This window comes from Lithobates pipiens, unplaced genomic scaffold (assembly GCF_037356315.1).
Source record: "Lithobates pipiens isolate NorthernLeopardFrog02 unplaced genomic scaffold, aLitPip1_a1.2 Scaffold_13, whole genome shotgun sequence".
NCBI lineage: Eukaryota > Metazoa > Chordata > Amphibia > Anura > Ranidae > Lithobates > Lithobates pipiens.
Window position 1 is genome coordinate 267,093,978 of NW_027507718.1, and position 24,660 is coordinate 267,118,637.

The window sequence follows — 24,660 nt, forward strand, 5'->3', positions numbered from 1 at the left end:
ATGTACAGTGCCCTATGAGCTTTTTAAATGTGATGTTGATCATAAAGAACATTTACAGACACCATTAGCATTTCTTTGTAGGCACATGAATATATTATACAACTAAAACATTTAGTTACTGTGTTTAATTACTGCACACAAAGGTTAGGTTATGTGCATTTTTTATCCGGGCTACAGATGTTATCACTGCTTCCAGCAAGCTATATGAAAAACATTTATCAATGTGTTGTGATGACATAATTCATACATGAATATGAACAATACTGTATATGCTGGGTGCTAGTAATACAGAGTGGGGCCTATATCAATGCATTTTCTTCTAGAAACTTATAAACCAGTAAACACAGAATGCTGACCCATAAATCATCTAATTGTGCTTTTATATACACAATAATGCCATACCACATGCTGTTGTGTTTAAACTGATGGGCTTAGTCTTCTCTGCTAAAATAAATGGTACTTCTGAGTTTACAGAAGATGCCTCCATTTTTAGGTAATGAGGAAATTTGAGCCTATAATAAAACACTAACCAAAAATAATAATTAATAGTACAATATAACTGATTGCTACGAGCAACAGAGTTGCAACAGTTGTCCCTTTGGATAGTTCCGTGTTCTATGTCCCCACACCATAAAAAAATTTATGTACTTCCTGTTGTAAGCAGTGGTCATCAAAAGCAGTGTAATACCTGAGAACAATTGGCCTTCTGTATTACTTTAGCTCTTTGTAAAGCACTATGATAAATAAAGCACAGATACATTTGAAGCCCTACAGTTGCTGGAATCTTCTTTCATTTTTAGAAAATCCTCTCGACGCCATAGGCCATAGGAGTTCTTGCAAAGGCACAAATGTCCGCAGTGACATTTCTTAGACTTTGTGTTAGGCGATTTACACACCACACACAGTCACATATCCCCCAAAGTCAAGATATTTCAAGGGTGTTGTCCTCTTAATGCCGCATACACATGATCGGACTTTCCACCAATAAAACTGTGTAATTTTGTTTGAAGGTTGTTGGCTCAAATTTGTCTTGCATACACACGGTCACAAAAATGTTGGTCAACAATTACGAATGTGGGAATGCGGTGACATACAAGACATACGACGAGCCAAGAAAAGGGTAGTTCCATAGCCAGTGCGGCTCCTTCTGCTTAATTCCAAGCATGCGTGAACTTTTGTGCGACGGACTTGTGTACACACAATTGAACATTCCCACAACAAAGTTTTGTTGGTGGAAAATTTGAGAACCTGCTATCACACATTTGTTGGCGGAAAGTCCGATGTTCAATTGAGCATACACACGTTCGGACTTTCCGACAACAAGCATCCAACATCACATCCAACATTTCCCGTCGGAAAAGCCGACGTGTGTACGCGGCATAAGATGGCTTTTTCGACAACAAAATGACTCTCTAGTACAGGGGTCTCAAACTGGCGGCCCTCCAGCTGTTGCTAAACTACAAGTCCCATGATGCATTGCAAGGCTGACAGTTACAAGCATGGCTCCCACAGGCAGAGGCATGATGGGACTTGTAGTTTTGCAACAGCTGGAGGGCTGCCAGTTTGAGGCCTCTGCTCTAGTACCTTTAGGATGTCTTATACCAAGTTGTAGCATGTACAAGTAGAATATTCCCCCCAGTAAATAAGAACTATGGCCTCCCGTTACGGAACATGCGGCAAAACACAATTATATGTGCATCTGCACTTACAATTTCCCCAGAGATACCAGAAGAGTCTACGTAATGCAGCTTCCTGTGATAGTGTGGCAACTACTCTCCCCACAGCAGTGTTCTCCTCTGCCCCCCTTCATCTCCCCACAGTAGTGTCTTCCTTTGGCCCCCTTCACCCCCCAGCAATGTCCTCTTCTGGCCCCATTTGTCCCCCAACATCAGTGTCCTTCTTTTCCCCCCTTCACCCCCCACAGTGGCACAGTAGTGTCTTCTGCCCCCTTCACCCCCCCACAACAGTGTCCTCATCTGCTTCCCTTCATTCCCCCCACCACAGTAGTATCCTCCTCTACCCCCTTCATCCCCCCACAGTAGTATCCTCCTCTGCCCCCCTTCACCCCCCCCACAGTAGTATCCTCCTCTGCCCCCCTTCAACCACCCCATAGAAGTGTCCTCCTCTGCCCCTCTTCACCCCCCACAGTAGTATCCTCCTCTGCCCCCCTTCACCCCCCACAGTAGGATCCTCCTCTGCCCCCCTTCAACCCCCCCACAGTAGGATCCTCCTCTGCCCCCCTTCAACCCCGCACAGAAGTGTCCTCCTCTGCCCCCCCTCCACCCCCCCACAGAAGTGTCCTCCTCTGCCCCCCTTCAACCCCCCCACAGTAGGATCCTCCTCTGCCCCCCTTCAACCCCCCACAGAAGTGTCCTCCTCTGCCCCCCCCTCCACCCCCCCACAGAAGTGTCCTCCTCTGCCCCCTTCAACCCCCCCACAGCAGTGTCCTCCTTTGCCCCCTTCACATCACCCCCCCCATGCTTCACAGTGTCCTAGCCCCTTCATTCTCTTACCTCACAGGGACTCACAGCAGAGCGAAGGGGGGGGGGAGACAGTAGAACTAGATAGGGTGGGGGCGGAAGCTGCTGGAGCTAGCTTTTCATATTAAGAAGCTGCATCCTAGCAACCAGTCACCTGCCGGTTAACCAGAAAAGTTAACGTGGGCAGCTCATGCTCTCACCCTCCATCTAATACTGCTGTGCCCAGCGCCCTTCGCTCTGCTGTGAAAATGACAAGGGAGCTGGGGGAAAGGGCCGGCTCCTAAATGGCGACCACTGCAGTCCAGATGGGCAAGTGGCACAATCCAGACCCAGACGACAGTCTTCCATTCAGTGCCCAGTCTATAACTTCATCAGTAAACATATTTGCCCAGAACATGTTCCATTATCAAGTGGTAATATATAAATAATTTCCTAATGTTTACATTATCTAATCCAAGTTAAAGCCTTTGTGTATCTCAACATTTTTTAAGTGGTTCCAGCAAGTAATAAAGTAAAGATCTCTTGGTATATAAAAGGCTTTAAAATGGCCCAGCCCAGGTTAAAGAATGTACAAAATGATTCTGTGCCAAATACAAAGTTCTGACCGGTAATACAGCCCATAAACTATAATGGGCAAAAAAAGGCAGGTACACTAGGATGCTATTTTATGTATTGTAATACTGCTTAAAAGTAGACATAAAGGCAAAAAAAAAATTCTTTTTTTTCACCAGGGTCACCAGAATTAGTGTCCCAATTGGAAGATTTCACCTTTTATTAGTGTTCCGTGTAAACCCAAAATGTGTGTTTTTCTTTTACTTTCACTTTTAGCAAGGAAACTCCCTACCAGTGCCAAGGGGGCAAAAAAAAACAAAAAAAAACAGAGGTGTTCTAACCCCTCTCCACTCAAAAAAAAAAAAAGTTTTGCCTTTAGTTATATTTTAAAGAGAGTCTCCCCTGGTTTGCCCAAGACTAGGTTCACACATATGCACAACAGCGCATTCTGTTAGCGGGGGCAGAGCAGAGAGCCAATGACAGACAGTCACCAGCTCTCTGCTCAGGGAACACTGGGAACCGAGTGCTAGGCTGTGTGATCTTTCGGTTCTCAGCATTAGAGCGGGCAGGGGACATATGCAGCGTCGGTCAGATGCTGCATCAACATAGGTAAGTATGATTTAAAAAAAAAAAAAACATTAAAAAATCCCATACTTCTCTTTTAAATTGACTATAATAAATTAAAATCTGATTGGCCACTCTGGGTCAGGCCATGGCAGTCACGCAATCATGCATTTGCGAAGACTGCTATGCTTAAAGAGGAAGTAAACCCTGATGGGTTTACTTCCTCTTTGATTGCCTGCATCGCATAGTAACCCATTATGTGTCACTTACCTGACACAGGAGCCAGCGAAGTCACCGCTGTCCCCTGTAGTTCCGAGCGTCCATCTTCTTGGTGGGTCTAGCTGCTCCGCCGCTGTGATTTGCCGGAGCCGCGATGTCACTCCCGCGCATGCGCATGGGAGCCGACACTCACGGCATATCGCCGCGATCTGTGGCCTGCTCAGTGCGCCTGCACGCCGCTGTCTATGGCGCATGCACCGTAGACAGCGGTGGCTGTCTTCGGGTAAATATCTCCTAAACCGTATAGGTTTAGGAGATATTTCTTGGACCTACAGGTAAGCCTTAATCTAGGCTTACCTGTAGGTCAAAGTGGTTTGTAAGGGTTTACAACCACTTTAACTACACTTGAAAGTATTTCAATCTCCGTCATCACTGTGCGCATCTGAAAACATACTGCAGGTAATGCACACTCTGTACATAGCCCTGGAAACATATATATTATCGATCACTGGCTTGGCAAATTTTGTCCATGTACAGAAATGTTATCAAGGATGATTCTATTTCTTTGTCTGCTTTTAAGTCAAAGTCCTATCCTACTATGGTCTTGAGTAGGGATGAGCTCGATGTTCGGGTCGAACATCGGCCGTTTGAGCGCCTCGAAACGTCCCATAATCAAGATCGCAGTGCATTGCTGTATGATGATTGGCCAAAGCATGCACCTGACCTGCATGCTTTGGCCAATCATAGCGCACTCTGCTGAGAGACCCATAATAGCCCAAAGGCAGGGTTGCCTTTGGCCAATCATGGCTCAGGGGGACTAAGCCACGCTATATAAGGCTGCTTATACAGCGGCTGTGTGTAGTGGTGTTGGTGTGGACAGAGAGATAACTTGAGTTAGATTAAAGCGGGAGTTCCGCCGTTTTTCTTTTTTTTTTAAGTCAGCAGCTACAAATACTGCAGCTGCTGACTTTTAAGATATGGACACTTACCCGTCCAGCGCGCCTGCTATGCTAGAGCCGAGCAACAGATCGGCTTCGGGTGCTGCTGCCGCCGCCATCTTGGGTGTGGGAATCTGCGCAATAAGGACGGTCCCTGCTGTCTCTGGGAACCATGTGTTTCCCAGCAGACAGCGGGGGCCCCACAGGAAGTGGCGTAAAATGCCTGCAAATTTTGCGGATATCTATGCCCGGAAGTGGGTGCAGATACCTGTATTATACAGGTATCTGTACCCCCCTCCCCCCTGAAAGGTGCCAATTGTGGCACCAGAGGGGGGGAGGGTTTCCGATGAGCACATTAGGGTGGAACTCTGCTTTAAGCAGACAGGTTATTCAGTTAGTGGCAGTGTATTTGATTAATATATATATATATATATATATATATATATATATACATACACACACACACACACACACACACAGTCTCGTGTGTGTGTGTGTATAGATATATATGGTCTATATCTTCAGCCTATATCTGCATTCTGTGGTGTACTGTTTCTAATACAGTGCAGGTGGTGTAAACAGTATCTAATACAGTGTGTACAGTTTCTACTACACTCCTGGTGGTGTACACAGTACACAATACAGTGCAGCCGTAGTACAGTTTCTAATGCAGTGCAGGTGGTGTACACAGTATCCAATACAGTGTGTACAGTTTCTACTACGCTTCTGGTGGTGTACACAGTACACAATACAGTGCAGCCGTGGTACAGTTTCTAATACAGTGCAGGCAGTGTACACAGTATCTACTACAGTGTGTACAGTTTCTACTACACTACTGGTGATGTACACAATACAGTGCAGCCTTTGTAAAGTTTCTAATACAGTGCAGACGGTGTACACAGTATCTAATACAATTTGTACAGTTTCGACTACTTTTCTGGTGGTGTATACAGTATCTAATACAGTGTGTTCAGTTTCTACTACACTACTGGTGGTGTATACAATACATTGCAGCCATTGTACAGTTTCTAATACAGTGCAGGCGGTGTACACAGAATCTAATTCAGTGTGTATAGTTTCTACTACACTTCTGGTGGTGTACACAGTATAAATACAGTGTAGCCATTGTACAGTTTCTAATACAGTGCAGGCGGTATACACAGTATCTAATACAGTGTTTACAGTTTCTAATACACTTCAGGCAGTGTACACAGTGCACAATACAGTGCAGCTGTAGTACAGCTTCTAATACAGTGCAAGCGGTGTACATAGTATCTAATACAGTGTGTACAGTTTCTAATACACTTCAGGCAGTGTACACAGTATCTAATACAGCTCAGTGTGGCGTTGCAAAACAAAAAATACATCATGTCCAGAAGGCCACCAAGGAGAGGTAGATGCTCACAGGCCACTAAAAGAGGGTGGAGTGCGACTATATACAGCAATGTTGCAATTTTTGCATTTTGAATGTTGTTTGCATATTCTATGGGGCCAAATCACACCAAAGGAGCACAGGACCCTTTCCGGAAGTGGCATCACAGCTGCGCTGTATTGATGTGAATGGGCACCATGGGAAGCAAAGTTATTTCCACTGTTTTTCGATTTAGTGCGAAATCGCATCAGTGTGACACATGTCCGTTGATACCTGCCGTGCCATTGAGAGCCATGGGTGGTCTGATCGGGTTCGCCAAAAAAAAAATATATGATGGGCAGACGGATTATGGAGGGGAGCCTTAGGGGGAAATATGGGATCGCATGACCATGAATAATTTCACATGCATATATTATATATAAATATATTAAAAAAAGATACACAAGACAGAATAAAAGATTTGGGAGATTACAAAAATAATCATCACAGTCTTGTAACAGCACATTTCTGTTTTCCTTTATTCAATACATTTGTTTTATTATGTGTATATATATTATATATATATATATATATATATATAAAATATATATTTTTTTATATATAAATGCTATACAATATCCTCAGGTAATACTGGGTTAATTCACAGGTGTTTTATCAAATCCTTCTGGCAATCCCCACCCTGCTTTTACAGATGTGTTGATCCTATAGGAGGTCCCTGTGCAGCTGACTTTTCAGAAACAATCACTGGAGATGTTTTAGTTATATAGAGCCAAAAACAACAGCATGACTCATACATAACCAGTCATAGGGTCAGAAACTCAGAACAGTTCAGTGATGTGTTTATTTCATGTTATCATCGCTGCGCACATATTATTATGATCTGTAAATCTGGCAGATGTACATAAAGGTGGCCTTTACAAGGCATTCATAGGTCATGAAAAGGGACCGTTCTCTGTAGGACAATGGTCTACATTTGGGTCATCTCCTTTATTTTCTACAGATTATTTGCTTGGATATTAAACAGCCAGTATGGACCATGATTGATCAGTGGTCTCATCTGTGGATCTGTTTGGTTCTTGTGTGACCAGATCAATGTGTCTGTGCACAACAAAGGAAAATCCATGGGGCTGGGCATTATAGTGTAGCTCTAATGTCTGCTGGTATGATAGCCTATACCAGGGCTGTCCAACCTGCAGCCTAAAACTACTACGAATTCGGCCCAACACAAAATCGTAAACTTACTAAAAAATTTAGATTTTTTTTTTGTAAAAATGCAAAAAACTGGTAACCGGCCGAAGAAAAAAAAAAATGTTGCTGTCCTTTTACTGGATTTTTATCTTCCCACAGAAAAAATATCCCATTCTTCATAATCACACCTTATTCAGATCAGTTTTCCTGGTTCCACAGCACTTTTGTGAGCAACTATTTTCAAGGATGAAGCACACAAAGGGCAAAATTAACCACTTGCTTACAGGGCACTTAAACCCCCCTTCCTGCCCAGGCCAATTTTCAGCTTTCACTCTTTGAATGACAATTCCGCAGTCATGCAACACTGTACCCAAATGAAATGTTTATAATTTTTTTTTCACACAAATAGAGCTTTCTTTTGGTGGTATTTAATCTCTGCTGTTTTTTATTTTTTACTATAAAAAAAAAATGAAAAAAAGGCCGAACATTTTGAAAAAAACAAACAAACAGTTTCATAGTTTGTTATACTTGAGGTGATTGTAGCTGTATTAGTGCAATTGTGACAGAGAAAAATTAGTACTGTCCGTGATACTTTTTTTATTTGCACTAAGACCCCTTTCACACTGGGGCGTTTTTCAGGCGCTTTAACGTTAAAAAAAGTGCCTGTAAAGCGCTTGAAAGAAGCCGCGACTGCAATCCCAATGTAAAAGCCCGAGTGCTTTCACACTGAGATCCCTTCCACACTGGGGCATTTTTCAGGCGCTTTAGCGTTAAAAAAAAGCGCCTGAAAGAAGCCGCAACTGCAATCCCAATGTAAAAGCCCAAGTGCTTTCACATTGAGGCGCTGCGTCAAAAAAAGTCCTGTAAGCAGCTTCATTGCAGCGCTTTTGGAGCAGTGAATAGACCGCTCCTAAAGCGCCCCTTCCCATTGAAATCAATGGGAAGCGCCTGAAAAACGCTTTTGGAAGCAGCATTTTGTGGTCGCTTTTAACCCTTTATTTGGCCACTAGCAGGGGTTAAAAGCACCCCAATAGTGCTCGAAAAACGCTGGTAAACCGCTGCTAGTTTAAGCGGCGCTTTACGAGCGTTTTTCGGGCACTGACATTGTGAAAAGGCTCTTAAATCACTTGGGCTTTCGCATTGGGATTGCAGATGAGGCTTCTTTCAAGCGCTTCACAGGCGCTTTTTTTAACGCTAAAGCGCCTGAAAAACTTCCCAGTGTGAAAGGGGTCTAACATACAATTTTTCAGGACAAGCTTTTGGGGTATGTCCCCTTCTTCAAGGTGCAAGCAGTACTCATGGTTTGTTATAAAAATGTTAAAACGGGTCATATTTCTCATTCATTGATGGGCACTGACGATGCTCCACTGATGGGCACTGGTAGGTGACACTGATAAGCAGCACTGATCAGTGGCAATGATTATGAGGCACTGATAGGTGGCGCTATGGGAACTGGCGAGTACTGATAGGTGGCACTGGCAGGTGGAACTGGTGGGCACAGATGAGGCAGCCACAACTTTCTGTGCGAGGGACCGATGTCCCTCTCTACAGAAGGCAATGATCGGCTTTTTTTTCCTCCATGCCAACAACGTGGGGGGGGGGGGGTTACCAATTTTCTGTTTACATCACGTGATCAGCTGTCATTGGCCAATAGCTGATCACATGGGTAAGGGGCCAGGATCGGCCCCTTACTCCGATCTGTGATCGGCCAAGTCTCAGACTCAGTGATCAGAGAGCAAGCCGCACAGGTAGCTCATGCACCGGAGGACATCATATGACAGCCTCCTAGCAATTAAGGTCCGCGCTGCTGTAGCCGTCATTCAGCTATAGCACGGGTGGGAGAAGGTTAAAACCAAAATATATGATCAGCACCCTGAGAATTGCTACTACATCCATAAAATCATATATTGATGTGCTAGTCTATAAAAAACAGTGATAAATATCACATTAGTTTTATGTTTATTTTTATTACTCAAATATAGTATATCTATAGCGGTGATCATTAACTTGTGATCTGCCCGACTTTTTTTGCTCATCAGCTATCCTTATTATTAGTGTATTTTATGTGTGGCCCAAGACAATTCCTCTTCTTCCAATGTGGAAGGACAAACTATTGAACAGCCCTGGCCTAGACAATCCATATTTAGATGGAGAGTGAACTTTTAACTAACCCTTGAAAATGTTCCATCATTCATCTCCACTACTGATAAAATAATGAAAATTCTTCCTCTCTCCTTCCTTGAGCAAGTATTGAACTAAAATTTTCCATTTACCTTCCTGCTTAGCAGAGCATTTGCTTATGTAATGACAGTAAAGATTTCAGCACCGCTTCCTCTCTGGTTGACCTATTCCAGCATATTTTACAATTTTGTTCTTCTGACAAAAGGTGGAAGCAGAGGATGATCCAGGCGTGAACATATCAAGGACAGATGCAAACCTCGACTTTTGGATCCTTACAAATTCATCTTGGGACTACTACCGTAGTTTTGTATGAAATTTCTTTTAACAGGAAAGTCAATTTATTTTCAGAAGAGCGAATATATAGCTATAGAAACCCATGTTGCCTTTATGGGACTTAGAGCCCAATTTGGGTCTGCAAATACCTGCCCTGCTCAAGTCGTTGCCCCTTCATTCTACCCACTGTGAAAAAAATAATTAAAGCCTGCTTCAAAAAGCAACAACTACATTCTTTGTATTGATCCACCCAGACTGGCTTAGATCAGGCTAGTTGTACATGACACATCCAGAGTTGAACAGGCAAGCGTGTGGATCCTATGTGGATTTTTGAGTCATTTAAGCTGCTCTTCTTGGTAGGTATGTGCATAGCCTACGGTAATTTCATTTTTTGACTGATCAGTGCTAATGGTGTAATAAGTAGCTGTTAAGTTACTATTGGAGTTACTGACCACCACGGTTTATTAGGTCTTATATTAACTTTTTTATGGTAAAAAAAGGCTAGTATTAGGTCTGCAATATAGGCCAATAGAGACCAGATTTAAAGGAGATTATTATAAGGTGCGCAATATAACCCCCATAACGTGTAACATGCCAGGTGCCATATATAAAAATGTAAAAAATGGGTTGGCAATTCAGGAGGCCATTACATTTTACTATAGAGGCATAGCCTATGAAAAAATACAAAATAATTTTTCTCTATACTTGTTGCATGTCAGAGACCCAAAGTATTAAAAACTTCTATGATCTCATCCAGGGATAGGTTCACCCAGCTTAGGTTCCTTCACCGAGCTTACTATTCCCCAGAGCACCTAGCCAAAATTGACCCCGAAAGGAGTGCTCTATGCCCCAAATGCACCTCAGCTCCGGGGACCCTCTTCCATGTCATATGGTCCTGCCAACACCCCCAGACCTTCTGGAGGGAAGTGGTTTCAGAAATTAACTCTATAGGCAAACTTAATGTTCCCTGCAACCCACTACCACTGCTGCCCTGCATTGTTGACACGATACAGGCATCACAGGCGAAGAAGCATTTCATATTTTATACAGCTTTCTATGCAAGGAAAGCAGTCCTCCTCTAATGGAAGGACCCCAGCCCCCCAACGGTCCCGCAACAGATGGCCCTTGTTGACACAGCCTTACCACTTTATAAACTGACATACTTGGGGCGGAATTGCCCAAAGAAATTTGAAAAAATCTGGGCAGCCTGGACCCGGGAGAGACAAACTAACTTGCCATAGAACTGAGGTTGAACAAAAGCAAGTAGAAAATGGAGTGAGGCCTTGACATCCACACTGGTCTATATCCTTACACACACTTGGTGAAAGGTAGGGCATAGACCCAATTAATGATTGCATATTCGCAAGAGCATCAGGGATTCTCCCTCCCCTCATCCAGTTCCCCCACCAACCTACTCTATAGATTAATTCTACCTTCAGTCCTAACTTCCCAAAACTGACATTGTCTTTTCTATGGCTTATAATGTCTAAAAGCAATATATGTTACTGACTAGTTTGGATTGTCTAAACTGTTGACAGCTAATACTCTGTTTTATTTTTAGTCCTGTTATGAATAACCACTGCTGAGACTGTACCGCTGTTTTAACATGTCATGTACAAAATAAATAAATGTTATGTTAAAAAAAAAACCTTCTATCTGAATTTCTTAATCTGCATTTAAGACAGGTTCTTAGATCTGCAGTTCAATGGTATTTTGGCCCTCTTTTCCTAAGTGTAGGTCATTTTTTCAAAACTTTTCTTTTGTTTCCTATCAATTATCCAATCTGTTAGTGATTTTGAGGATGCTTTGGAAAGTCAGTTCCGGGGCAAGGGGTTAAGATGAGAAAGACCCAAAACATAAAAAACTTTGGAGTTCATTTATTTATACATTTACTTTCTGGAACCTGACTTAACGTGAAAACTTTCCCCTGATGATGTCAATTGTGAGGTTCCAGTACTTTCTGGAACCTGACTTAATGTGAAAACTTTCCCCTGATGATGTCAGTTGTGACGAAACATGTAGGGCGGTCTGAGACAGCAAAATCACCACGCACAAACAGACAAAGAAGCAGTACACACACACACTTTAACCACTTGCCAACCAGCTGCCATCATTATACTGCAGCAGGTCAGCACAATCCCGCGAGCCATTGTAGCTATATAGCTGTAAGCGGGATAGCAGGCGCATGCGTGCCCATTGCACTGCGGGGGTGCCGATGCTCGTGGCCGGCGGTCACGGTGACCGATTTTCAGCTTGCAGCACTCTCACACATTGAATGACAATTGTGCATTCGTGCAACACTGTGCCTATATGACATTATTAGCATTTTGTTCACACAAATAGAGCTCTCTTTTGGTGGTATTTAACCCTTTCCCGCCGAGCGCACGCAGATATGCGGCCCCAAATACCTGGGCTTTTTTCCGGGGGGCCGCATATCTGAGTACATGTGCTCTGGCCGGGATCGCGCCGGTTCCCGTGCACGCAGCGAGGAGAACCGAGTGTCCGTTACACCTTCGGGTCTCGGACTAATGATTGACAGGTGGGAGAACCCACCCCCAGTCATGTGATCGCTGTGACAGCCAATCACAGCGAGCACATGAATGGGAAGCCTGTCGAACAGCTTCATAGTATCTCTTTCTCCTCAGATCGTCTGTGAGGAGAAATTGATACAGTTCTTTCAGAGTGAAGAAAAAAAAAAAAAGTAAAATAAGTTCTAATCAGTCCACAGGTCTCAGAGTAGGCTCTGATCACCCCTGTTAGCATTAGTTAGGTTAGTGCAGTGACAGCTTCAGTTCAGTTTAGAGTATTTTGTATTGTCACCACTAGTGTCAGTGTCAGTAGTCTCAGCGTCAGCGATTGTCGCAGTTCATCTCAGCGTCAGCGATTGTCGCAGTTCATCTCAGCGTCAGCGATTGTCGCAGTTCATCTCAGCGTCAGCGATTGTCGCAGTTCATCTCAGCGTCAGCGATTGTCACAGTTCATCTCAGCGTCAGCGATTGTCACAGTTCATCTCAGCGTCAGCGATTGTCACAGTTCATCTCAGCGTCAGCGATTCTCACAGTTCATCTCAGCGTCAGCGATTGTCACAGTTCATCTCAGCGTCAGCGATTGTCACAGTTCATCTCATCGTCAGCGATTGTCACAGTTCATCTCAGCGTCAGCGATTGTCACAGTTCATCTCAGCGTCAGCGATTGTCACAGTTCATCTCAGCGTCAGCAATTGTCACAGTTCATCTCAGAGTCAGCGATTGTCACAGTTCATCTCAGCGTTAGCGTTTCGGTCAGCAATGTTTTATTTAAAAAAAATAATTATATATATATATATATATATATATATATATATATATATATATATATATAAAGTTTTACATTTATTACTGTTTTAGTGTGTGGGGTGTAGTTTGTGCCCACACTGCCATTTGTGTCTGCGCAAGTGTAAGTTAGTGCCTCGGCCAGTATCAGTGCTCCTGTCAGTGTCATTGATAAGGTCAGTGTTTTAGGAACAAAGTTTTAGATTTTAGTAATAAAAAGGTTTACTTTTGCATAGTTTGGGGTCTGTAGAGTGCCTAAAAAAAATGGCAAGTAGGCGATATACTGTTGAAGAGGCATATGCCCTACTGTGCTCGGACAGTGAAACTGAGTTGGGCTCAGCAGATGAGGATTTCATCTGTGACAGTGAAAGTGTCAATTCAGGCAGCTCTTCCGACCATGAAAGGCCTGTTATGAGCAGGCAGCAAGATGACGTACAGGGTAGCACCCCATCAATTGCACAGCAGTACACCTCTCAGTGGATACCAGCAAACTCTTTCACCCCTCAAATACCAACATTTACAGCTTCACCGGGCATAAATATCAATGTTGAAAATTTTGGCCCTGTGGATTTCTTCAAGATATTTGTGGATGACGAGCTCCTACAGCACATGGTTGATCAAACTAACCTTAATGCCACCCAGTTTATAGCAAAAAACCCAACATCTTCTCACAGGAGGAGATGGGTGCCAACACACCTTACAGAAATCAAAATTGTACTGGGTGTTTTACTCAACATGGGCCTAGTCCGAAAGCCTACAATTCGGCTGTATTGGACCTCTAGTCCCGTCCATGCCACGCCAGCTTTTCCTGCAGTTATTTCAAGAGACCGCTTTGAAGCATTGCTGCGCTTTTTGCATTTTAACGATAATTTGCAGTGTCCCCCAAGCAGTGATGCCAGATATGACCGCCTGTTCAAATTGCGGCCCCTAATTTCTTCTCTGTCTAATAAATTTTCAACGGTTCATACCCCGGATCAAAATATCTCTATTGATGAATCCCTGATAAATTTTAAAGGCCGACTACATTTTAAGCAGTTCATACCATCCAAACGTGCCCGGTGTGGCATAAAATTTTACAAACTGTGCGAAAGCACAACAGGATATACATTTGGATTTCTGATCTATGAAGGACGAGACAGACAACTCAACCCCCAGGGCTGTCCAGACAATCTTGGAGTCAGTGGGAAACTTGTCTGGTACCTGATCCAACCTCTGCTCCACCAAGGCTACCATCTCTACGTCGACAATTACTACAGCAGTGTGCCACTTTTTAGATCTCTACATGCTGCTGGCACAGGAGCATGTGGGACCATGCGGAAAAACCGAAAAGAGTTTCCACAGCAGCTAGTGAGACAACGTTTGAGGAGAGGCACATCACTCAGTTACCAACAGGAGGAAATGATGGCTGTCAAATTCTCAGACAGAAAAGACGTCTATATGCTAACAACAATCCACCCAGAGGGCACAGTGACCGTAAAAGAACGGGGGTCGGCTACACAGAAAGAAAAGCCACTGTGCATTACGGAATACAACAAATACATGGGTGGAGTCGACCTCTCTGACCAGATCTTGCAGCCCTACCTGGTGCTGAGGAAATCTAAAACCTGGTATAAAAAAGTTGCAATATACCTTATTCAGGTGGCTATCCACAATTCATTTGTCCTTTATAAAAAATCTGGTGGTACTGACACCTTCCTACAGTACCAGGAAAAAATTATAGAACACCTGATGCTTCAAGCAGACCCCAGACAACCTGCAGAATCAGAGGATGTTAGAAGACTAACAGAAAGACACTTTTTGTGTCCTATCCCAATCACAGCAAGCACCAAATTCCCCAGGAAGAAGTGTCGTGTGTGTGGCAAAAATGGCAAAAGATGCGATACTCGTTACCACTGCCCCACGTGCCCTTCCAATCCAGGCCTGTGCATCCACCCTTGTTATGAAATTTACCATACCATCCCGCATTATTAGAAACCAGAAATATTGTGAGGGAGGAGGTTAACGTTTGCCTTATTTCTTTCCTTTCATAAAATGTCAGTAATTTACGCAGCATTTTACGCAGGGGTTCGGGTTAGCCTTAAAAGGAGAAATTCACCTTCACTAAAAAAAAATGCACATTTTTTGCAGGTAAAAAAAATGATTTTTTTTTTTGTTTTTGTTAGGAGCCTGTAAAGCATTGCACCCACAGTCAGCAGATCGTGGGTGTAATTACACGTTTAGGTGGACTGCCTGTGTAGCTGTCTGCCCGAACCTCCGATATGGCCAGACAGTTACACAATGACAGGAAGCATCAATGAACTACCTAGAGATCTCAACATCGCCCTGGTAGTTCATTGAGAACTACAAGCCAACAGCCACAAAGGCTGCCGGTACTTGTAGTTTTCACATTCGATCACATTAGATTGTGACAGTGAGCAGGGGATTTTCTCCCCCTGCTCATGGTCACAAAAAGGGGGGACCGGGGGGGTATGGGGGCAGATGTAACATGTTACACCCATATTGAGGGTGTAACATGTTACAAAAGGTGAACTTATCCTTTTAAAAAGTAGCATCACACTGAAGAGTGCCTGTAATGTATACATTGATGAATTTCCCTCTCTGAATGCAACATATTTTGCACATGTATATAGTATCCCCATGCACATCAGAAGTTGGAGAATATATTTTGGGTTGATTTTTGGTGGTGGGTCAAAGTAATGGCACAAAATTTATAGCTAAATTGAAACATTTGTGAAAAAAATGCAATTTATGTTTTTGCCTACCAAATTCAAAATTATTCCCATAAAAATTGAGAGGCTAAAAACCCAAGATTTACCCCTAGATAGATACCTTAGGGGGTCTTGATTGCAAAATGGAGGGATTTGAGGGGTAATTCCATTATTTGGATACCACAAAGTGTCTGTAATGAATTCATAGTACCTGAAATGTTAACTTGGATTAATTGCCCTCCTAAAGGCAAAATGTGCACTATGGTTTCTGGGCCCAATTATGGGTACAAACAACATATGACACACACATATGTGGCATATTTATTCACAGAAGTAATAGAAGAAGTTATTTTGGGTTGTTTTTTGGTGGTGGGTCATGATAGCAGCAAAAAATATACAGCCAAAATGTAAAAACTGTTATTTTTTTTACCTTTTTCTGTAGTTTTCCTTTAATAACAAACTAAATGTATGAGTTATGTAATAAAATTTACCACCAAAAGAAAGCCTAATGTGTCCTGAAAAAAACAAGGTATAATTCACCTGGATACACTAAGCAGTTGTAAAGATATGTACAGTTTAACTAACACATGTCAAAATGGCAAAACTGAGTTCAGGCATTAAGGTTCGTTTTACCCTTAGTCATGAAAGGGTTAATCACCACTGGGGTTTTTATTTTTTGCTAAACAAAAAAAGACAGAAGAGTTTGAAAAAACTAAATGTTTTTCATATTTTGTTATAACATTTTGCAAACAGGTCATTGAGGTCGCACTGATGGGCACAGATAGGTTGCAATGATGGGCACTGATGCAGCATTGGTGGGCACTGATCAGGAGGCAGTGCTAGATGGCACTGGTAGGCAGCACTGATGATTTGACACTGATAGGTGGCACTGGTGGGTGCTGATAGATGTCAATGATTAGCAGCAACAGAACAGTAACAGAAGCCACTGCTTTTTTTTTACTTCACGCTGATAGCCTGAAAGAAAAACAAAAAACGATAATCGCCATTTGTTTACTTCCGTGATTAGCTGTCAGCTGATCACATGGTAAAAAGCCTGTTGTGATTAGCCCTTTACCTGATCTATGATCAGCTGGGTCTTGCGGACTCTGCGATCACAGAGCGTATGGACTTGGCGATCCCAGAGCGCACAGACTTGGTGATCACGAGAATAGGAGGATATCCATGTACTTCCTCCTGACAATTTAAGACAGTGCTGTAGCCATCTTTCAGCTATAACACAGGACGGCAAGTGGTTAATATGGTTGGTGACAAAAGGGGAAGAGACATTAGCGAAGGAGACATTTCCATGTGCCTAGGCCAGCAGGAATGCTAAACATAGCCTTGTATTTGGTGCAATTAATGGGTACCAAATCTATATAATAAAGGTCATACTAAGGCTGGCCATACATTATACAATTTTCCTTTAGATTTACCAAAACCACACAGTATAATATGAGGTCAAACCCAGACACTTTCAATTTGTATGCAATCAAGTAGGCCCTTGCACTACATAGTTGAAGGTAAATCTAAAGTAAATTGAATAAGAAAATTGTATAATGTATATCCAGCCTTACATACTGTAGTTGAAAAAACAGAAACAAATCAAGAGTACATTAGATAACAATTGATTTGGCTTCAACTTCATGAAAATTAATGATCCCTCCTGACAAATGGCAACCAAATTTTACCAAATCGATTTTGATGTTCCAAAAAAAATTACTTTCACGCAAACCAGTGGATCAAAAATTAGATTTTTTTTTGCTTGTTTTTTTTTAAGCAAATCTGCTTCGTTAGCAATAATCTAATTAACTTTCTTCCCATACCACATTATGAAAAAGATAGTTCTGAGAAACAAATAGGACAGTTTGCACATCATTTTACACTGTACTCTACATTGTACAGAATGTGCAGTACTTATTAACTGGATCTAATCTGTGCCAGGAAGATCTGCGGCAAATCCGTCCTTTAGGGATTACGTTTTGTGCTCACATCCAACTGTGCCAACATATCCTACAAATCAGCTTCTACCTCGCAAATGTAACTTTTTTTTTTTTTCCTGTACAAACACATCTGCTAATAATCACAGACAAAAAGATCCAGCTTTACAACATGTTTCCAATGCCTGCATGCAAAATAATGAATACCAAACATTAATGAACGTCAACTCAATGATGTTTTAATAGACATTCCCTAACAGCATGTAATAAATAGCTCATCCATACCAAACCTGCATTTCATTTCTGCAAGTGCCCAAAATATGTCCCCACCCAAGATTTTTTTTGTCCAGGCCTTCCTAAGCTGAGTGTTCCACAGATTTCCTTGTCCTTTGCTTCATACTAAAGCTATTCACTTCCGAGTAAGCCAGACCAGTGCTTCTTAAATCCAGTCCTCAAGTCGCTCCAACAGGTCACGTTTTCAGGATTTCCCTCAGATGAAACGGCTGTGGGAATTACTAAGGCAGTGAAACTGATCAAATCAGCTGTGCAAAATAATGGAAAGCCTGAAAACATGACCTGTTGGGGCAACTTGAGGACTGGAGTTGAGAAACACTGAGCCAGACATTGTATAGCAGGGGTCTCAACCTGGCGGCCCTTCAGCTGTTGCAAAACTACAAGTCCCGTCATGCCTCTGCCTGTGAGAGTCATGCTTGTAACTGTCAGCCTTGCAATGCCTCATGGGACTTGTAGTTTTGCAACAGCTGGAGGGCCGTCAGTTTGAGACCCCTGATGTAAAGTAATGCAATACTCGCTAAAAGTTCCACTCTTCTGTTCAAATGACTAACCCTTCCTTAAAGTGGTTGTAAACCCTTACAAACCATTTTGACCTACAGGTAAGCCTAGATTAAGGCTTACCTGTAGGTCCAAGAAATATCTCTTAAACCTGTACGGTTTAGGAGATATTTGGCCGAAGACAGGCACCGCTGTCTACGGCGCATGCGCCGTAGACAGCGGCGCGGAGGCGCACTGAGCGCGGCATTTCCAACAACGGAGCTGCCGCGCAAATGACAGCGGCGGAGCTGCGAGACCCCACCGAAAAGATGGATGCGCCGGACTACAAGGGACAGCGGTGACATCGCTGGCTCCTGTGTCAGGTAAGTGACACATAATGGGCTACTATGCGATGCATAGTAGTCCATTATGCTTTGCCTTTGCAGGGAATGAAAGAGGAAGTAAACCCATCAGGGTTTACTTCCTCTTTAAAGCAGGAATAAAGCCAAAAGTAAACATTTATTATATTATTTCAGCTTACCAATTCTTAATGGCTGCATTCATTTTCTTTATTAGGAGATCTTGCTTTGATTTCATTTGGTGATCAAGCCAGTAAGTCTGTTGTTTACAATGATCAGCTTTTATTTATGTAAAATCTTTATCCCAAAAGAAAAACTGTTGCTATAACTTCTTTTTTTTAAGTGTTACTAAATCCGCAGTAGTAAAATCAGTCTGTATATGTAGTAAAGCATGCTCGTTATACTCACTAAGGGCTTAATCCTCTGCATTGTGTAGAAAGGCTGTTTGATCCTGTCTTCTGATCCTATCAGCCATCTGCTGATAGTACAGAGCCTCAGAGGCACTCTGCACATGCTCAGTTTGGTGTGTATTGCTAGAGAGTTTTTTTTAAAGGGTGCAAGAGATCAACACATGGCCAATCAGCACTGTCCAGACAGAGGGTCAGGGGTCATGCAGCCTCATAGGACAGTCAGAGAATGAAAACTCCTCCTACAAGATTTAATCAGACACTAATAGAAGTCATAAGACTGCTATATATACTGGGTATTTAGCCATTTATATTTGTTAAAATAATTGCAATTCCATGTTCTGTGTACTGCGGGAGACCAGATATAGTGAATGCAGGGTCCTGGGTTTAGTAACACTAAGTGTGAGCTGGAGTTCAGGTTTGTTAGTGTATTTACTAATACATTAAGACCCCTTTCACACTGGAGCACTTTTCAGGCATTTTAGTGATATTTTTAGCAAAGGGCCTCTCCTACCCCTCCATTGTGAAAGCCTGAGAGCAAGACCATGAACACAGAGAGTGTCTCTCAATGAACAGCAGGAAAATAACTTTAATAGTGGATCCAAAAATCCAATTTTTTGTCTTGTCCATTGAGGAACATAGGGCTCAGACAATTGGGACGTATGAAAGCAGTCAAACTATGTGGTGGGCTACACTGCTAAAAAAAAAAAAAAAAAAAAAGCTAACAGGCCCAACTCCCAACTATAAAAGAAGAAGAAAGAAAACAGGAAAAGCTTGATACCTCCTACAGCTCAAAGAGCCTCCGGAAGGACCTTATGTGGGCATCAGATGAGGGCTACACATCCATTCGGTAAAACTTAGCAAATGTGTGAAAAGAAGCACAGGTGGTAGCCTCGCAAATATGGGTAAACAGTTGCTGGATGCCAAATAAAAAAGCACTCACAGATCTAGTAAAATATGCCTTGATAAGAGAGTGGAACCCAACCCTTAAGTCCATGCCAACCTGTTCCGTCCCTCGGCTCATGCATAGAAGCTGTGTTATAGCTTCCATCAACGATGAATGTAGGATGGGCGTATGAATGAAAGGTCCTCTTCCTCCATTCATAGAGCACTTTTAATTTATAGAACTATAGCACATGTTCTATAAATAGAGGAGGAGAGGGGAAGGGAGAGATGAAAAAGGTGGAAGGGTGGTGACAGTCAGCACTCGACAACTGTTTACAACAGGTCCCTCAGTTCGTATTAAACCCCACAGTACCAAAAGATCATCATTGGGGGGTGTTGGGGGGAAGGGGGTGGTAGAGGACTCAATTTCAATTAAGGCAACAGCCAGCAGCACAAGGGACACTTCTCATTGAATGTAAGTAATGTCCTTTGTGATGATTTGTAAAAAAAAAAATTTTGGACTAAACTTTTAGAACGGGACACTACCGGATCAAAAGCAAAAACAGCCCAGTTCTTAATAAAGGCCTCCTCAAATTGCAAAATGTGTAGAAGTGTAAACAGTTTATCAGTAGTTTCCCTGTTAGCGTACAGAACATCTGGGAATAGCATGTGCATAGAAAAAGCTTTAGTAATCTTAGGGCCTCTTAAGAATCCCAGACTGGTAGCAACACTTCTACAAGCTACAGACTTGCTTCTTCAGTTTTAGGCTGACACGCACCACATCAGTAGGAGCCAAAATGATCTCTCTCAGTCTGGGAACCTGTCTGTGACTCCTTAGGGACAATCTCTTCCTCTAAGGAACAGTTAAAATTGCAGTTTGGCCTATGAAATCCTGCATAACTGTGGAGAAGTCCTCATGGGGTTCACACCTGGCAGAGCCAAGAAAACTTTGAAAAACAAAGGGACTCGAGCAGGAGACATTGCTCAAAACTGTCAGCATCAGGCCCTTGAGAGTGATCACTATAGGCCACCCTGGAAATGTTAGGGGATTGTGAGCCGGAGGGAACCAATACAGTAAAACTACTTCTCGTGTGTTTGGGGTAGATGTTGCACTTTAGGCAAGGGCAACCTAGCACCAATACAGGGTAAAACCTTGAGTACTCATGAAATTACTGCTGAAAGCAGGAGGGGTTCATATGGCAGGTGGTGAGTAGGTCACTGTAGGCAGCAGCAAGAACTAACTATGGTGAATCCGCATGTCTCTATGATAAGGTGTGGTGGCAGGAAGGTGCTAAATGATGGGAACAAAAGTGCAGAGTGTACACAAGCAACACTCCACCTTCCTATACGTTAGTAGTAATGGTACCAAATGGATCTAATAAACTAAGTAGCTCCTGATGCTTGGCCAACATGGCCTACTCATATAGTGAACCTATGGAAGTAGAAAGTGATCTGCAGTTTACCAACACAGTGGTCGATTTACTAAAACTGGAGAGTGCAAAATCTGTTGCAGCTCTGCATAGAAACCAATGAGCTTTCAGGCTGTTTGTCATAGCCTAAATGAATAAGCGGAAGTTATAAGCTGATGTGCTACCATGCACAGCTGCACAAGATTTTGCACTCTCCCATTTTAGTGAATCAGCCCCACAGTGCACAAAAAAACTGGAAAGCACCACAATGCTGAGTCAAGTGCCTGAAGGTAACATACAGGAAAGCCCCGTAATTGTGCAGTCTCTAGAGACATTACCGAGGATACGTGATGCACAGAAACTATCTTGAGCAGCATGAGGAATTCATGAGATTCATACACCTGTGCGAAGGGCCATCTACACCCATGCAGGATGCACAAGGGTTCCGTGCACCCAAATGCAAGCAGCCTGTTCAAATCAATGATGGTTGGCAGATGCATTGATCTCCAAACACATCAACAAACACACATCTTTGTGTGACCCATGCACAGATCAGAAACTAGTCTGCACTCTGATCCCTGCATCTGTCCCTGTGGATGTCCATTGGGGGATGCACTTGGAGATTCCTGCAGCTGCCCGCCTGTCATTGTTCTGAATGGGCTGCCTGAATGCGGCTGCAAGGGACATATAAGCATCCCACACAGGAGAAGATGGCTTTCGCATGAGTATATACACATCGTTATGCTCATACATTTGAGGCCTGAGAGAAAGAAAGTGGGAGTGAGAGGGGAATGGGTCATTGCTCCGACTTGCACAAATACAGCTACCAAGTGTTCTAAAACTATTTTTATACAACAAAAAACTGCAAAACTTGAAAAGAAGCCTTGAAATTATTACTAAACCCAGTAATATGAAAATAGTTCTTCAGCCCCCCAGTGCCCACAGCTTATACATTTTTTTTTTTACATTAAAATACTTACATTTTTTTTTTTATTGGATTATAGTAAAAAATATATATTTTTAAAAAAATGTACACTATTTCTTGTTTATAGAGCAAAAAATAAAAACCACAGAGGTGATCAAATACCACCAAAAGAAAGCTCTATTTGTGGGAAAAGGATGTTTGGGTACAGCGTTGCACGACCACGCAATTATCAGTTAAAGCGGCTAATCCTTCTGGCCCTTAAGTGGTTACGCTCCACATGCTGACCGGCTAAAATAAAAAATCCTAAGAAAATTTTAATGTTTAAAGCGGGAGTAAACCCCCTGACTTTTTTTGTTTTTGCGCTGCATACTAGCTCATTATGAAATACCTTAGGACGAGGCAGCTGACATGTTCCCTCGGAGTGTCTTCCGGATATTGCGGCTCCGGTGCTGTGAGTGGCCGGAGTCGCAATGTAGTCACTCCCGCACATGCGCTCAGGAGTTCTCTTCCCGGCAAGGTCTGGCGTCTGCTGGACTTTCAGCTGAGAATCCCCGATGTGCATGCGCCACTGAAGTCAACGGCTCATTGCGAGGGGAATATCTCCTAAACCGTTCAGGTTTATGCCGCGTACACACGTATGGCGTACTTAGTCCGTCGAAACACATTTCAGCGGACAGTCCGCTCGTGTGTGGGCTTCAGCGGACTTTTTCAGCGTGCAGTCTGGCGTACTAAGTATTTTGGATTTTTCTAAATTCTGTCCGTCGTACTTTGGTTTCAGCGGACAATCCGCTCGTCAGTAGGCTAGTTCGACGGACTAAGAATGGCGCATGCCCAGAAAGGATTTACACGGCGGAAGGGTGCTTTGCTGTGTATTGGACTTCCTATTTCTAGTCCCGTCGTACGTGCTGTACACGTCATCGCGCAAGCTTTCGACGGACTGTTTGGGTATCCGTGTGTGGTCAAGTCCGTTCAGTCAAAAGTACAACGGACTGTCCGTCGGATTGTATGACGAACTAAGTACGCCATACAGTCTGCCCGTGTGTACGCGGCATTAGGAGAAATTATTTTTACCTACAGGTAAGCTTTATTATAGGCTTACCTGTAGGTCACAGTTAAAAATTTGACTCTACAACCGCTTTAAGTGACAAATACATAGTATATATTTTTTCGTTTTGTTTTCTGGTCCTAGGAAAATACCTACAAAACCACTACACATTTCCTTTAAAGCAAAAAAGCTACATGACATTAAATTGGTCTAACCCTACTACTGCCACCACCATATTTAGGCGGGGGAAATCACACACACTCCCAACAGGTGCAGCCACTGGGAGTGTGTGCAAGTCTGACAAGCCAACCTGCTTTCAAACGCCCGATATGGATCGGTTCCACCCCCCCACGTGCATTCGCCCACCATGTCTTCTGGGCTCCGCATGCCCATTAGCGACCCTGGAACAAGCATGGCAAGTGTTTCCAGGTAGAGGGGAGGAAAATCAGCAAATAAATGTACGCTGATTTTCCCCTTTCCTGCTATTGACCTGGGGGAGATGTCTCTCTACGTCACTTCCGGGTCCTGATGTCATTTTCCCTAGCCAGTATGGCCAGGGAAGAAGCCAATGGAGTGCTATCCGCATGCCATTAGCTTCACTGGAGGACAGGTGAGACATTAGGGTTATTTCAGACCACGGATGTCTCATTAAAGAGAACCTGTCACCAAAACATTCATCATGTAGGACCCAGGGGAAGATGTGATATGTCTGGGTAGATACCGGACAACTTGTTACCCTTGGTGGCCATTTCCTTTCTTTGAATCAAAGTTTGGTTGTTGTAAAAAGGAGATATAATTCAAGCTGTGCTGTTCCTACTTACAGAAACTAGGACATTCTGACTCTGGAATATCACGTCTGTATTTATTAACATTAGAGAACTAAAACCCTGAAATGATTACTGAAGCAGAAGTACAAGTCAAACACATACTGTTCTAATCTAATATTAATGACAGACTTCTTTGTCCTGTTACTAGCAATAAAAATACATGAATAAAACATTTAGCTTTGAGAGCATTGTCTAGGACCGAGAAATGCATCCTGGGAGGATGCTACATGCTTCCTCATACTTGGAGGTACTGGGTATGTGTGATGGCGCCTGAAGAGGAACAGATCAGTGGGGCAATAATGCAGGAGC

The 24,660-nt window shown here is 43.0% G+C and overlaps 1 protein-coding gene across 1 annotated transcript in view; it reads right to left on the reverse strand.

The window, feature by feature from the left end:
- Positions 1-24,660, reverse strand: part of TSPAN5 (tetraspanin 5) — a 245,544-nt gene that overhangs the window by 175,146 nt on the left and 45,738 nt on the right. The window lies entirely within an intron of this gene.